Source organism: Linepithema humile, chromosome 1 (assembly GCF_040581485.1).
Source record: "Linepithema humile isolate Giens D197 chromosome 1, Lhum_UNIL_v1.0, whole genome shotgun sequence".
NCBI lineage: Eukaryota > Metazoa > Arthropoda > Insecta > Hymenoptera > Formicidae > Linepithema > Linepithema humile.
The window spans coordinates 39,303,614-39,318,739 of NC_090128.1; the positions used below are offsets into that span (position 1 = coordinate 39,303,614).

At 34.3% G+C, this 15,126-nt stretch overlaps 1 protein-coding gene across 1 annotated transcript in view; it reads left to right on the plus strand.

Moving 5' to 3' along the window:
• The window catches only part of LOC105677984 (nicotinic acetylcholine receptor alpha1), a 174,353-nt gene that overhangs the window by 26,421 nt on the left and 132,806 nt on the right, over positions 1 to 15,126 (plus strand). The window lies entirely within an intron of this gene.

Consider the following 15,126-nt stretch of genomic DNA (forward strand, 5'->3'; position numbering starts at 1 on the left):
AAGAGTTAGATTGTTCCAACAAAGTATTACTGGACATGTTAAATGGCAATATTCCAAATGGTAATGAAGAATGGAATAATTTACATAAATATCTACTAATGTGTTTCTAGTATCTTATAATGTTTTGTTATAATGATTTTTTGTTTTAGATTCAAAAATTTTAATTAAAATTTATCTATTATTTTCACTTTTGCCAAATAAATCTTCAAAAGCAAAAGTTGGCAAAAACTTTTTTAAACCAACTCAAGTTGAATCACAAGAAGCTGTAATACTTCATGTTAAGGTATTTAAAATCTAAATAAATTAAAAGTTCTCTCTCTCTCTCTCTCTCTCTCTTTCAGAAAAAATTAAAAGTATTATATTATTTCAGATTTCTAGTGACATAGAAGAAGAAATAGAAAAAAAAAAGGAAATGGCTTAAAAAATTTAATTTGACTTTGCAACCTTTTATTCTTATCGTTGGACCTTCTTTAACAGAGATTGAAACAATTTTTGTCAGAATCGATAACGTCTCTTATAAGGTTAAAACACTGTGGAAAGCCGTAGAAATTTGCTTTATGGTTTTCATCATTTTGGACTTGAAGTATCCACTAGCGGCAGAACACATCTGGTATTTATTTCAGAGAAGTGTTTTTGATATAGAATTACATGGAGATAACAAAATTCCTGTGATTTGTGATGCGATTAAAAAAATTTCTAAATAGTTACTTTACAATTTTCAATATAGTATGTTAAATTTTTGTTTTCATATTCTAAAGTGTATTCTAAAGTGTACACTAAGTGTTTATAAACATTAAATTTTTTTATTTGTTTATTGATAATTTTATGAAAAGCATTAATTTTTTCTTTTAAAAATGCTTTGTACTATTTGTCATAGACAATTTCAAAGTATCAAAAATTTAATAAAACATATGAAGGCAACTCATCCTTATGAAGAAAGTTTTCAATGTGGTTTTCCTACGTGTTTCAGAAAATACATTAATATTGAATCTTTAAAGAAACATTTTAATACTTCACATAAGGAACTGTGTCATAGTGATGCATTACCTACATTTACTAAACAATTTACAACTATTCATACTGATTCATTATCTTCAAGTAATACTGTTCATATTACTGATGCGTTTTCAAGTAATACTAATTTAAATAATATTATTAATAACAAATCTAATGCCGATGATAGAAATGTTACAAATATACAGACAGTCGATGATACAATATTGAAATTTATTGCAAAGTTATATAGTAACAGCTCAATTACTAGGAATATTGTGCAAATTTTAGTTGATGATTGTTCACAACTTGTGCAAGATTTACTATCGTACATTAAATGTAAATTACAATCTGAAACATCTTTTTCTAATGATAGTAATATTTGTAAAGTGCTTGATGTCTTTGATATAAGGCCATTCGAGAAATATTCGACAGAATACAAACGTTTACAATTTTTCAAAAAATCTAAATGGCTTGTACATCCGCAAAAATTTCTTCTAGGAGAAATGTTTGATAATTCTACAGATAAAAACAATTTTACAACAGTAACATCAAAAAGGTGTGAAAGACAATTTATTCCATTACGGGAATTCACTAAAGCAATATTTAGAATTACCTGAGATATTTATGTCAATCAAAAGTTACATCGAAACAGAATCTTCGGAAGAAAAAACTTTATCTAGTGTTTTTTGTGGAAATATATGGAAAAATTTAATTACGAAATTTGATAATAAAATAATACTGCCTTTGTTATTATATTATGATGATTTCGAAACGGGAAATCCCTTGGGCTCAAGAGCATCTATACATAAATTAGGAGGTCTATATTATACAATTGCAGGTATACCAAAAGTTTATGCTTCATCTTTAGAAAATATTTTTCTTGGTGCACTAGTATATAGCGGGGATCGTGAAACCTTTGGTAATAAAATGTCTTTCAAATCGATTATTAATGAACTGATTTATTTAGAAAATTATGGTATTACTATATGCGTAAATAATAAAGAATATCAAATTTTGTTTTCTTTGCTTGCACTATTAGGAGATAATTTAGGGTTAAACGATTTACTTGGTTTTAATAAATCATTTTCGGCTAATTTCTGTTGCCGTGTATGTCGAGCTTCTAAATTAGAAATGACATGTCAGTCTGAAGAAAATGTGGAATTATTAAGAACAATATTGAATTATGAAGACGATTATAAAAATTTTAGTTACGGTATCAAAGAAAAATGTGTTTTTAATGAATTACCCAATTTTCACTGTATAACAAACGCTGCATTTGATGTGATGCATGATTTGTATGAAGGCGTTTGTAGATATGACATGTGCAAAATTATAAATTCTTTAATAAAAGAAAACTATTTTTCTCTTAAAATATTAAATAGCAGAATCAAATATTTTAATCATAAATGTAATACAGATGTTGGAAACTCAATTCCACCAATTAATGAACATCATCTTAAGCAAGGTTTTTTAGTGATGTCTTCTTCTGAAATGTCAGCTCTTGTAACATATTTCGGTATTTTAGTTGGTGATAAAGTTCCGGAGGATGATCCATACTGGCATTTGTATCTACTTCTAATACAAATTATTCATATTGTAACAGCTTTTGAAATTAATACTGAGGAACTACATCTCTTGCAAAGATTAATTGCTGATCATCATAAACTATATATGGAATTATTCCATGAGCGACTAAAACCTAAATTTCATAATTTGCTACACTATACGAGAAAAATAAAAGATTTTGGTCCATTGCGCTATTTATCATCTGTTAGATTTGAAGCTTTCCATAAATTATCCAAAATTAATGCACGTTTAGTAAGCTCACGTATAAATATTGTATTTACATTAAGTCTTAACTTACAACTGAAGTTTGCACATCGCATTTTAAGTCAAAAAGGTTTTTATCCAAAAATAAACTTTGGTAAATATATTTGTAACATTTCAAAGTTGCCTGAATATCGTTTTCTAAAGCATTCCATTAAAAATGATGATTGCTATATAATTTCTTGGGTTAAAATTAATGGTTTTACATACAAACCAAAATTTGTATTCTGCCTGAATGAAAATGAATATAACGAACCACAGTTTGGAATAATTAAGTACATTGCTATTGATAACTCTAAACAGTTTTATGTTATTTATAATTATTGCGAAAATATTGGCTTGGATTCTCATAAATATGCATATGAAATATCATTCGGGTTAACAACAAATGTTGGAATTATACAACTCGATTTTAATAATCTTTTGATTACTCGAAGTATCAGTTACGCTGCTGATGGCAGTAAATTAATTACAAAGTTTGTATAATTTTTTTTTAATTATTTAGTCTTATCTTATTTTGTCTTTATATGATACGCGCAAAAATGAGTCCGTATTTCTTGGAATTGAAATTTTAATTTAATCCTTATAATTGTTATATGTTCCGAAAATTTTGAAAAACTATATTTATTGTAAACTTTTCCGAAAATAAGAAAATAATTTTGTACTTTTCTTTCACCTCAGTAAAATATATATTGTATATATATGCAAATTAAATTAAGGTTTTTACATTATTATTTTCAACGTGCCTCAATCCTTTCGATAACGTGAGCGCGTTTTGTGTGTGTGTGTGTGTGTGTGTGTGTGTGTGTGTGTGTGTGTGTGTGTGCGTGTGTGTGCGCGCGCGTGTGTGTAGAAATTTAATATTGGAAGTATTAAACTGATTAGCGATTAATTATTTATTTTGTTAATAACAATATATTTTTATACTCAAAATAAATAATTAATTGCTAATCAATTTAATATTTCCAATATTAAATTTCTATAAGAAAAATGTTTTAAAATATATTCAAATAAATATTTATTTTAATAGCACAAAATATATTTTCAATTCAAATAAAATAAATTTGAAAAGAAATAAATGCTATTATTGCGCTAAACATAATTTATTTGCTACAAATATATCGATTTATAAAGATTGAAACAAATTTAATAATGACAATTAAATACTTATAGCGAAGAAATAAAGAATTATTTGCAATTAATAAAACTTATTTCAAAAATAAAATAAATGAGTTATTTGCTACAAATAAATCTTTATATATATATATATTTCGCCGTATTTAAATAAAACATTTATTTCAGTGGAATAAATTTATGTCTCACAAATAAATTTTTAAGTACTTTTTTCTCAGTGTAAGTAAAACAATTTGGCTTAAATGCGAAAATAACATCGCGTCGTCAGACGTGAAATGCAATTAAAGGCTGCTACTTCGAAATATCGCGGAGAGCGATGAATGTGATCGAAATGTGACGTTGTTGCAACAGCGATGACCTGCGAGCGAGTCCATAATGCGAACGCCCGTTGGCTATTCGTTTGAAATCACAAACTTTATGAGCTATTCAATATGCGAAGTCTTTATTTTGTGACGTCATTAACACTATTTTAATATTCCTCATTATGGCCGGGATGCTACAGCGTTCCATTTGCGTGTCCGTGTAATTATATTCCAGTATCGATCTAATTTGCCGATAATAAAATCATTATAGGCTATGGCGAGGAAATAATCGAAAACAATGACACACGGTCGCTTCAGTTGATGAACTTTCATGTTTATCAAAGTGAGCTGAAATACCTATATTCGTTGTCACGTTTGAGAGAAAAAATCATGAATAGCAGAAAGATTTAATGCCCGTGCACTGTGTAATTTATGAATTCAACGTCGAGGCGTGTAATCATGACGGTGTTATTATAAACCACGCGTCACATTCACATGCATATCTATAGTTCATGAAAGATTTGCGCGATGTCAGAAACAAATAAGCGCTGTTGTAACAAAAAAAAGATGTATTTACGATTTATCTGAAACATTATTTCTGCAATGTATGCTTCAGCGAGCTTTTGCATTATTTAATGAGCATAATGTTTGCTTGTCTGCATAAAAATATCTCGTATGAAATACTACTATACATTCGGAAATATAATTTAAATCTTTTTCTATCTATTTAATCTAAAAATTATGTTTACAGTTGACTACGTTTTTCTCTCACACTGTTCGACTATTGTTCTTTATCGTTTGTGAATATCAATGAAAATTGTAACTTTGTAAAAAGTTAAATCTCGCAATGAGTTTTTCTGACATAATTAATCACACCGCCTTAATCAGAAAACACAATTATATTATCCGATACAAAGTCTTTGCAAAGACTAATTCGAAGACACGAAACCGACAATGAAATTATAATTTCTCGGACAATGAATTACGTCCGTCACGTTATGGCGGTGAACTTAATAGAAACCGTCTACATTGTCCGTCTGTAATGCACGTGCTCTTTGTCTGTAACGTTCAATTACGAGAGTTAATGATTCCATCAAAAGGGAAGAAAAGGGAATTTCAAACGGGAAAGAATAAAAAAAAAGAAAAATACTAACGAGTTTTCGCGAGCAAAGTCTTCTGACTTCGTAAAAATCTGTTTTCGAGAAAGACAGATTGTAAAGAAGTGGACTGAACGCGGAATGGGGGGGGGGGGGGGATGAACGAAGGATGGAAGTTGGAAATGTGCGACAAAGGGCACTATGAGAACATAATATAGAGCGACCGATCGTTTATTATTCCGCGAAACGATAAAGTCAAGTGCTGTTGCATTAAAGCTAGCTGTGAAATAATTAAGTTAAAAATAAAATTTCGTACTATTATTTTATCTTAACCACGTGTTAATAGCTTTGTTAATTAGATGATATGCGTTAAATTATTCAATCAATTTTTTCGGGTAAAAATCTATTTCCTGCGGAATGTTTTGTAAAAGAGAGAGCTATCTATAAAAGAGATGTCTTTATGTAAAAACGTAGCTGCAGAAAAATGCAGAAAAGCTTAGACGATAAGAAAATGAGGATGAGGAAATTAAGGTTCTTGAATGCCTTGAAGGCTCATAGATGAGACAGGAAATGAGGGGCTCTTGCTGTGAGCGAAAACTCGAACGAAAAACACCTTTGGAGAGGGATTTTAAGATCAGGACTGCGCCAGAATTTGATTTGTACTTTAAAGAATGATTTTAAATACTAAATTCTTGTTTATATTATAATTTAGTTTTAATAACCGCATTAAAATAATTGTGAAATAATTGTGAAATATTTTGAATATCCTATGGTTCTTTTATATAATAATTATAATTTTATATTTTTCTTTGCTTTTCTGTTTATTTAATTTAGAGATATTTTGAAGCTTCCAATTTTTTATTTTGCCACATAAAAATATAATCATTAATTTGAATATATAAAAATGTTATTATTCTTCGTATTTTCTTCATTGAACCAGTCGTTTTGTTCCCATGTAAATTTCTCCGATAATCCAATGTTACCCTTGTCCACATACAGGTATACGAGACCACAAAGCAGAGGCTGTTAATCTCGTCTAGGATGCTTGTGTAGGAACGACCTATTAGCCGAGTGATCTGATTTCTCCCTAATAGACTACTTATCTCGACTAACGCCAGCCTGAAGGGTTTATCCAACACAGTTGCTGTTAGCTCATTTATCTGAATATCAAATCGTCTCATTTACTTTCTTTCTCGAGAGGATTAAAGTAATATAAAAGATAGAAAAATGTAAATTGAATTTGAAATTTCGAAAAGGATTAAGCGTACATTTAAACAAGAACGCAAATTTCAACAATTAACCAAGCAATAGTGTCCTTGTAAATAAATTTATAAATATAAATAAATAATTTTAGATGTGAGAATTTTATTAATTGTAAAGAGAACGATTAGGAGGTTTTCAGTTCTTGTCGCGATGCGATATTATTATACTTCGGTTTATTCCGTTTCCGGTGTTTAGCAGGCTTTTTGTATTATATAAAAGCGATAAGTACGATAAATATTTGAAGCTGCACATGTGAACAGATTGCATTTCATTTAAAAATAATACTGCATTTTGTATACAGCGCAATAAATAGATTATGGAAGTTCGCATTGGCAGCATGGTGAAGCGGGCTGGTCGTTATGTTACACAAATCCCTATTCGACGCGATACCAATCCTACCGGATTTGCCGCGAAATTTCTGTAGGATTTTCGTACTGAAACAACCGTATACATTCGTATCCAAAGTTTACGGAACCATTTTCCGGCGAACAGTTATGGTTCACCTGATATATGTATAGGGTGGTGATAATTTCGACGTCTCACGTTTTATTTCTCTCTCTCTCTCTGTATATTTTCTTTGAAATTCATATATTAGTTTCAATGGATTGTCACATATTTGCAAAAAAGTCTTTTCCATATAAATTTTACTACGAAAAGAGTAAAAGACAAAAATAATACTTTTCTTTTTTCTCGACGACTTTATTATTTCGGAACTTACATGCTCCTTGAAGTTCATTACGTTCATTATCTCAATTTTTTTTTATTTAATATTGTGACCTTTATTTAATATCCGAACACACACGTTATTTCGCAATTCATAACGCTGTTAAGAAGGTTTAATCTTCAATATTTGCACGCGTACCTGTGTTCTCTCCAACGCACTCGTTAAGCTCGAGGAATGCCACTCCCCTAATGCGTGTCAGTGGGTCACTCAGCGCTCGCGCTCGCGCTTCGCACGCAGCTCTTTTACGACGGCGCAATTCAAAGACTGTATTCTGTGTGCGTCGCGGTGAATGAGAAGGGAGATGAGAAGGGGGATGCGGGAGAGTGGAAAAGGTGGATGGAACTTTATACACGGTTGAGCTGGGATCTGGACAATGGCCTGGAATCCGCGATAAGGGTGGACAGGCTCCACAAAGCCGTTCCACGATATCTCTGCGGCATCTTTTTTTCTGACAAACGTTAGAGCAAGGATGGGACTAAAGGCAATGCCGGAAAGAATGTCTGGAGAAGCACGAATGGAATAACAAGTTCTTGAATTTTTTGAGTTTTGCATCGCCAGATTTCATCAATGGCTCGCGCAATTGTTATGAGAAAATCAAGACTGTTGTTTGTGAAATTGATGCGAATGAAGAAAATTATATGAAAATAATATAAAAAAATCTAAACTGCACTATTTTCAAGCTAAATCATGGCAACAATAGCACACACTTATATATTTAGTGCTTTATATCTATCGATTCGTGATTCGCGATTCTTGTTAAAACATCTCGATTCCGTTTTACGATAACCTGCTATTACTATAAAGGAGACACTATTCAAGTGGATCTTTGACTTAAGGTTCAACCGCTACCATTGACACGTCGTAACTTTATCGATTACCGCCGACCCTCGTGGTGGCTGGCGTTTCGCATAGCGCGATAACGCATAAAGTGGCGCCAGGACTCCATTTTTCCCCAACGATGCCAACAATGGCTGAATATCTTTTATGGTATTTTTCCATTTTGTATTAAAAGCGCTGTAAGTCTATGGGTCACGGACGCGAAACGCAAATATTTTGCCGCTAAACTATGATATGTAAAATACGCATGATTGGGTGACATTTAGACTTATTTTTATACAGCAATTTTTAATTTAAAAAGTTCTACCGTTTGTAACAGATAATCAAATAAGCTTATGCAATTTTTCAATATTATTTTATCAAAAAGCGCAAATACGGTGCGCATATGTCGATACGTAGCCGAAAGCACATAAATCAGTTAATGCGTAGCAAGCGTGAAAAACGATTCGATAAAATCGTAAAAATTGAAAACATGTCTTTGTCAAATATAATTATCCGAATGTGCTTACTTAATGAATTTAAACTGGGAACTAAAATCGCGTGCAATCAGCCTGCAAATATATATACGGCATTTAGAAAAAATACAGTGAGCAATACAGTGAACAGTTGAAATGTTCAAAGACGTATTCCGTGAAAAAAGGTTGACTGTGATTGAGATGACAATGAATTAAAGGCCAGCATCAAGTTGTATTCACGTTAAATATATTAAGAATTTATAAAAAATTTTTATATAAGTGACGAAACCATTCATTTGTTATTTATTTTTTACATATAGTTTAATTTGATTAACCTAAAAATAGCACAATCTACTTGATATATTTGATATTTTTCTAATAATTTATAGGTGCGATATATAAATTATAACTTTAATAATTGGAAAGTGTGCATTCATAATCGTGAATTTTTGCAAATTCTTTCTGAGAAAATCATTTTTGCGTCCGCTATGAACAACAATGATTTTGTTTCGCTATGAATGCGCTAATACATTATCGCGTTTCTTAGTACATAGAATCGATCGTTTCCGATCGCAATATGCGCTATCTTGACGAAGAGCGTGCACCCGATGGAAATGGCCCTACGTGACACATCCGTCGGGGATTCGACTTTTCGCCCCAATTCCGCGTTAATCGATTCCTATACGAGCCAGTTCCGTAGAGATATGTATGTGCACGTACACGTGTTTACGCAGCGCCAAACTCGATATATGCAGCCACGCGTCACCTTTGTTTTCCATGCTTCCCCCTTTCACACCGGCTTTTTATTCCGCGCGCTGCCACGCTGCCTCGTCGAATCAAATCGCGCCGCAACTGCGGTTCACGATCGGATTTTTTTTGTGCGACGAAAGCAGAGCACAAAATGAGGGAGAAATATCGATAATAAACAGCGATACAACGGCAGCGGTTTTTTTTTCCTGCGAAATGACGCTTGTAAGCTTCATTCTGGAAAAGGAAGTCTTGGATTTTGATCATATATTATTAATTAATCTATCTGGTACAATATTTTGGCCTTAATAAATTATTTACGCAAACAGATGACTATAAAAATATTAAAATACCTTTTTTTCATAATTAATTATTGCACTTTTGATTAAATATAACAGTTACGAGTAAAATAAAAATGCGAATTTTGACAAAACACATGTAAGTTAATATTTCTAATTTTTTCAAAATGATATAACTCATATGAATTATTCTTTGGGAGACATAGAAGATTAAGTTTTTTATTATAAATATAAAGCTTTCAACAGCGCATAAGCGGTGCTGTATATGTCGTTACTTTGTGTGTTTTGCTATACAACTGATATGCTAGAAACGATTTTCTACAATTCGCATCAGTGCGCACGGCTAGCGAATTTGTTACCGTCTACAAGTCGAGAAACGGAACACGTTTCAAATCCCTCCAGAATGGGCCTTGAGGCTGGGAGCTTGCAAACGGCGTGATACGTAAGCACATTTACATTCAGTATCAGAAACGGAAGCAATGTACGTTGACAGGACATTTCAAAGGTAGCCTAGCATAGAATGCAGTTCTGTAATTATGCCGGTTGTGTACGTATATGTCGGAAAGTTTCGTTTTTAGAGAAATAAAATTATCACTGACAATTGTAAAAAAAAAAATAATAAAAAAAAATAAATGAATACCCATACGTCGTGGAATTTGACATTTACATCGCTGCCGTTCGTTATATATCTAACCGTGAAATACGAATTACGGCAATATTTCGTGAAATTCTCCGCGATTTTTAAACTTTGAAATTTTGCGTATCATTCATTTCATGTGCATAAATCGATTTCTAGCCGGAGGCTAGTGTCAGCTTATATTTTCGATACAAATTTGAAACGGTGAAATATGTGCACAAAATGAAATGAAATAAATATCATTATTTGAAATTCAGTTAATGTAATTGTCGACGTGCGCTATTACACTGTGCTTTCGGATGAAAATTTTATATTATTCTCGTGATATTATTTGCGCGCAAACTTGCACATTTGATCAGATTACTAGCGACTGTATTTGCAGAGAGGTGAACCGGAAGTAGTTATGGACTCGCGGCATATCCCGTTACTGTAATATATTCTATTGGCGGTCTTGTATATACGTGCGAGAGACGCACACGTCGCCTCGCTAATCACGCTCAATGTCTAAGGCTTAACATCAATATTGATGTTCGAGATTACTCTGGATCCAGTTGCCCTTTCCTTCACTATTCGCTGCGTACGATCTATTCCAATCTGTTTCTATGGCCGTTCATGCATTGCACGTTATTTATCAGTTTGTTTCATTCGTAACATATTTTGGAGAAGTACGAGAGATACCGGCTTTGAAGCTAAATTTCTTATTTAAATCTTGAGGCGAAAAATTGTGGAAGAATGTTGTTATTAAATCTCGCGACTATGGATGTAAAAGTTAAAATCTTTTTTATATACAAGTAGATAAGAAAATCCCATCTTTCATTAAAAAAAAAGTATTTCAAGTAAACTTTAACAGAATATTAAAATTCTACGCTTAATATCACAAATTCAATTATCATGCTTTTTCCCAGAAAACTTCTGTAGGAAGTTGTAAAAAGTTTTATCAAAAGATTTTATTTTATCATTTTTTTTTGTATTTTTCTCTGCTTTATTCAGTGTCTTCGCGAGAAATTGAAGATCAATAGTGCTACCCGATAAAGTTATTCAAAGTTATTGAGTACCTTAAATCCGATTCGACCCGCATTTTCCGAGACCCGCACGTCACTAATTAAGCACAAGTGTCGTTTGTGGGATTCCTGCAATTCCACAGCGCGGGTTTCAACATCGCCACACATAATACGGTATCTTTGATAGTGCAGATGATGTGCATTGCGCGTGTAAATTTCACATTGGCACTGGTACGCAGATCTGACAGGAGTCTCTCTGAGCACGCATAATGTTTGTCTGCAACTTTGACGTCGGCGCCTGTGCGAGCGCGATTTTACACATTAACTATTACGATGATAGTTAATATAGCAATCGCGTTAACTTTCTCGTTAATTGCATTTTATTGAGCCATGAAAATAGACATACATTACGCCTAAAGATTTCGCATTTTACGAATCAAGTAATTAGTTATATCTAAAGTGTTATGTTAAACTTGCAGTTAAATACTCTAAACAAAGTATATTTTCGTAACACGAGAAAAAATATTCTACAACCGTATATACAATGTTTGTTTCTGTACTCTTCTGATATGATGAATTTGGTTTGAAATAAAAAAGCAATGCGATGGTACAACATAATATCTAATCAAATGCGCTAATGTTAAAAAAAAATTATTTCCAGTAAAATAGAAGGTTTTTTCAAGTAAAATAGAGATATAAATGTGTAAACAAATGGAGAAAATGCCAATCATAGAATAATATTTCACGTTTATCGTGTATAAGTAGCAAATCGATTTCAAGAGAGTTCGTTTTCATTATTTAAATATAGAAATTAGATTACAAAATTGTCCTCGTCTTATTGTTATTAACTAGATTACGTGCATGAATATTTTGAGATGTACAATGAATTTATAATCAGCATAAAATGGAATTGAAAGTTCAGAACACCTGCGGAAATCTCTATTGAATTATTGAGCCGCTAAGAAATCGAAGTTATCATTTTGAAATAAGAGCGTTATATATTATACATTAAAATACTGCATATGAAATATTTTACTCCCAAAAAAATGGTTCGCTTAAGAGTGAATATTGATACATATCTCTAAAAAGTGTATTTCCGCAAATAATGTCATTATTTAAGATGAAAATACCCGTCGACGTGATATCTCAATCTTGTTATAACAGCGAGGGCAAAAAGTCCTGAAACATGCTTTCATGCTAGGAGAAAGCTGCGGATTAAAGTGGAATAAAGTATTAAACCAAGGATAGATATAGCATTACCGCATTCATGTTGTTGTGCCGCTCCAATCGCGTCTCGCCGGACGTAAGGCGTGCTCTTAGGCAAATAAGGACATGAAATTGAAACTCCGTGTAGCCGGAGCGTTATTATTGAGTCTCGAAACAACCTGGTAACACAACATGTCAACTGCGAGGCTGTTCAATGCTGCCGTTAATTATAACCAAACTTTGTAGTCCGAACAAGGCTCTTGCACTTGAGCGAAAATGTATGCGCGCGGTATCTGCATATGTGTAATTGTGCCAGCAAACAGTATTCTCGTGGTAAAACAAGTTGGGAAAGCAAATTAACGCGTTATTTGACCATTTAACAAATATGTTATTCGAAACTTTGTTTTCCGAATTCGTAGATTCTGCTCGTGATCACTTTTCTATTTGCCGGCGTATTTCCCGGTTTGAAAAAATACGCGAAAATAGATATGACAAAACCTGCGCGCGCTCGGAGTGATATAAATCGCGCAAAAATACCGTAATCTTCAATGCGCGAAAGTTGTTTAAGCAATTCAAGCGCATCTCTGCGGAGTCTGTCTGAAGCGTGTATCGCGCTCTCAGTGTTATGGTAATGAGAATCATCAGCGAGTCACAACATTGTCATGCATAAACACGATTTTGATTCCAGCAACCGTCGCGTCCTGTGAAAATTTCCCTCCCTCGTGCTGAATCCCTTACACGCTCTCGTTAGGTGTGTCAATACACACGGACCGGACGGCCACACCTACCTCGGCAGCATCTCTTCGCATCGCCGTTCGCTCGCGATATGCAACTTGCGATTCACACCCCGCGTACACTTTCCCGCCATTCATTTGTTCCTTTCCCCCCCATTCTTCCCCTTTACTTCTCACTCTCTCCTCCCTGCCGTCGTTCTCTTTCGCTTCCTTCCATTTTCTCCCGCCCTTCTCCCGTGCGAGTTTTTCCTTTTACCGCGTTTCCACGGTTTCCTGCTCGGCGCTCGGCGCCGCGCTCCTCTTATTCTCCCATTCCGCATAGCGTTGCTTTGCATAATTTCTATCGCTGCAGGTAGACCGGAGGTACATATACCCTACCGCATGCTCGTAGGTTCCTCATATACATATTGGATGTATGCGTGCTTACACGTGAGCGCATTAATGCGGAGTGTGTAAGAGGAAAGTGAGTTCCGTGATGAGAGGGGAGGAGGAGGAGAGGCGAGAATGCATTGTCGATTTTTACTTATTTCGTTACACTGTTACGCGCTACATACGCGAGATATATACTCTCATTGTAAACATTACCCCTGTTATCGTGAAATTGAGATCGATAAAAGTGGAGCAGCTCGACGATAAGTCCGCCGCGACGCGAGCGACTGGGAGGTGGGCGGGAAAAAAAAAATTGTGTCACCGTTTTCACGGTTGTTTTAAACGCGCGGGCGCATTAAACGTTTCCGCGTTTGCGCGAGTGTTCTGTATTTAAGTTCCATCAGTGTGTACGTAAGTGTGCGTAGAATGAATTCGGCTACGCGGCTGCTGGAAATTCGCGAGAAAGTTGAAATTTTCTTCTCGACAATCCGGGCACGACATCCGGTTCGTTTCGCCGTCGTGGTGGGGATTTTGAAGTTCCAAATGAATCCACTATCTGAGGTGGAAATACGTCTTTCGGGGGCCCCCACCGAAAAGACGATTTTCTTCGGGAACACGTCAGTCCTTGGTATTCGAGCGCTAAATAATGTTGGGACGTGAGTAACCTACTGAAAACGGCCGGCTATATGCCGGCCATGCCCCCGCTCTCGCTCCGTTCGCTCTATATCTAATCTTTTTTCTTCTACTTCCGTCTATGCTCCCTTCCTCGTCTGCCCGTTAGCCTTCTCTCGATCCTCTTTGCTGCTCCTCTCGATCTTGGAGTGCGCGCGACTCTACAAATTGCCGACAATCCCATATCTGTCGGATTTCTTGCGGCCCTTGCGCGATATTGGCCGCTGCTCTCATACGGCCGCTAATTCCTTGTGTGTGTGTGTACACGGCGAGTTGATGGGATGTGTGAAATTTCGATGCTACGTGATATAAATCGAAAGAACGGGATTTCAGCGACGAGATGATTTACGAAATGGCTGAAAAGTTGTATTGCGGTATCTTTAGGATCGAAGAGTCGCCATCGCTCTTTGATACATCGACTTACACATACATCGATTTCATTTAGGAACACTCAATCCGTGATTTTCGCGCTTCTGAGAAGAATGTAACAGTCTGCCGTTGTTGGTGAGCGCTATGCAAAATATGTATATCACTTAAATTTAAGTGAATTACGTAAATTAGTAAGGGTGACATCAACTTCTCGAGAAGTTATCGGTTTTCCGAGTTTTAAAGATTTAGGCCATTTGCCAACTTCGATAATTGCCGCAAATTTGCATAATTTGAGTGTAGATATAATAAAATAAGCTCTTAAGACGACATAAATTCATCTATAAAGTTACACTTATTGTTATACTTGATATGCGCGTTCATTAGTATAATAATTAATTTTCGATCGCTCAAATTTACCTTGTGCAAAATATATACGATAATCCCTCCATAATTTTGC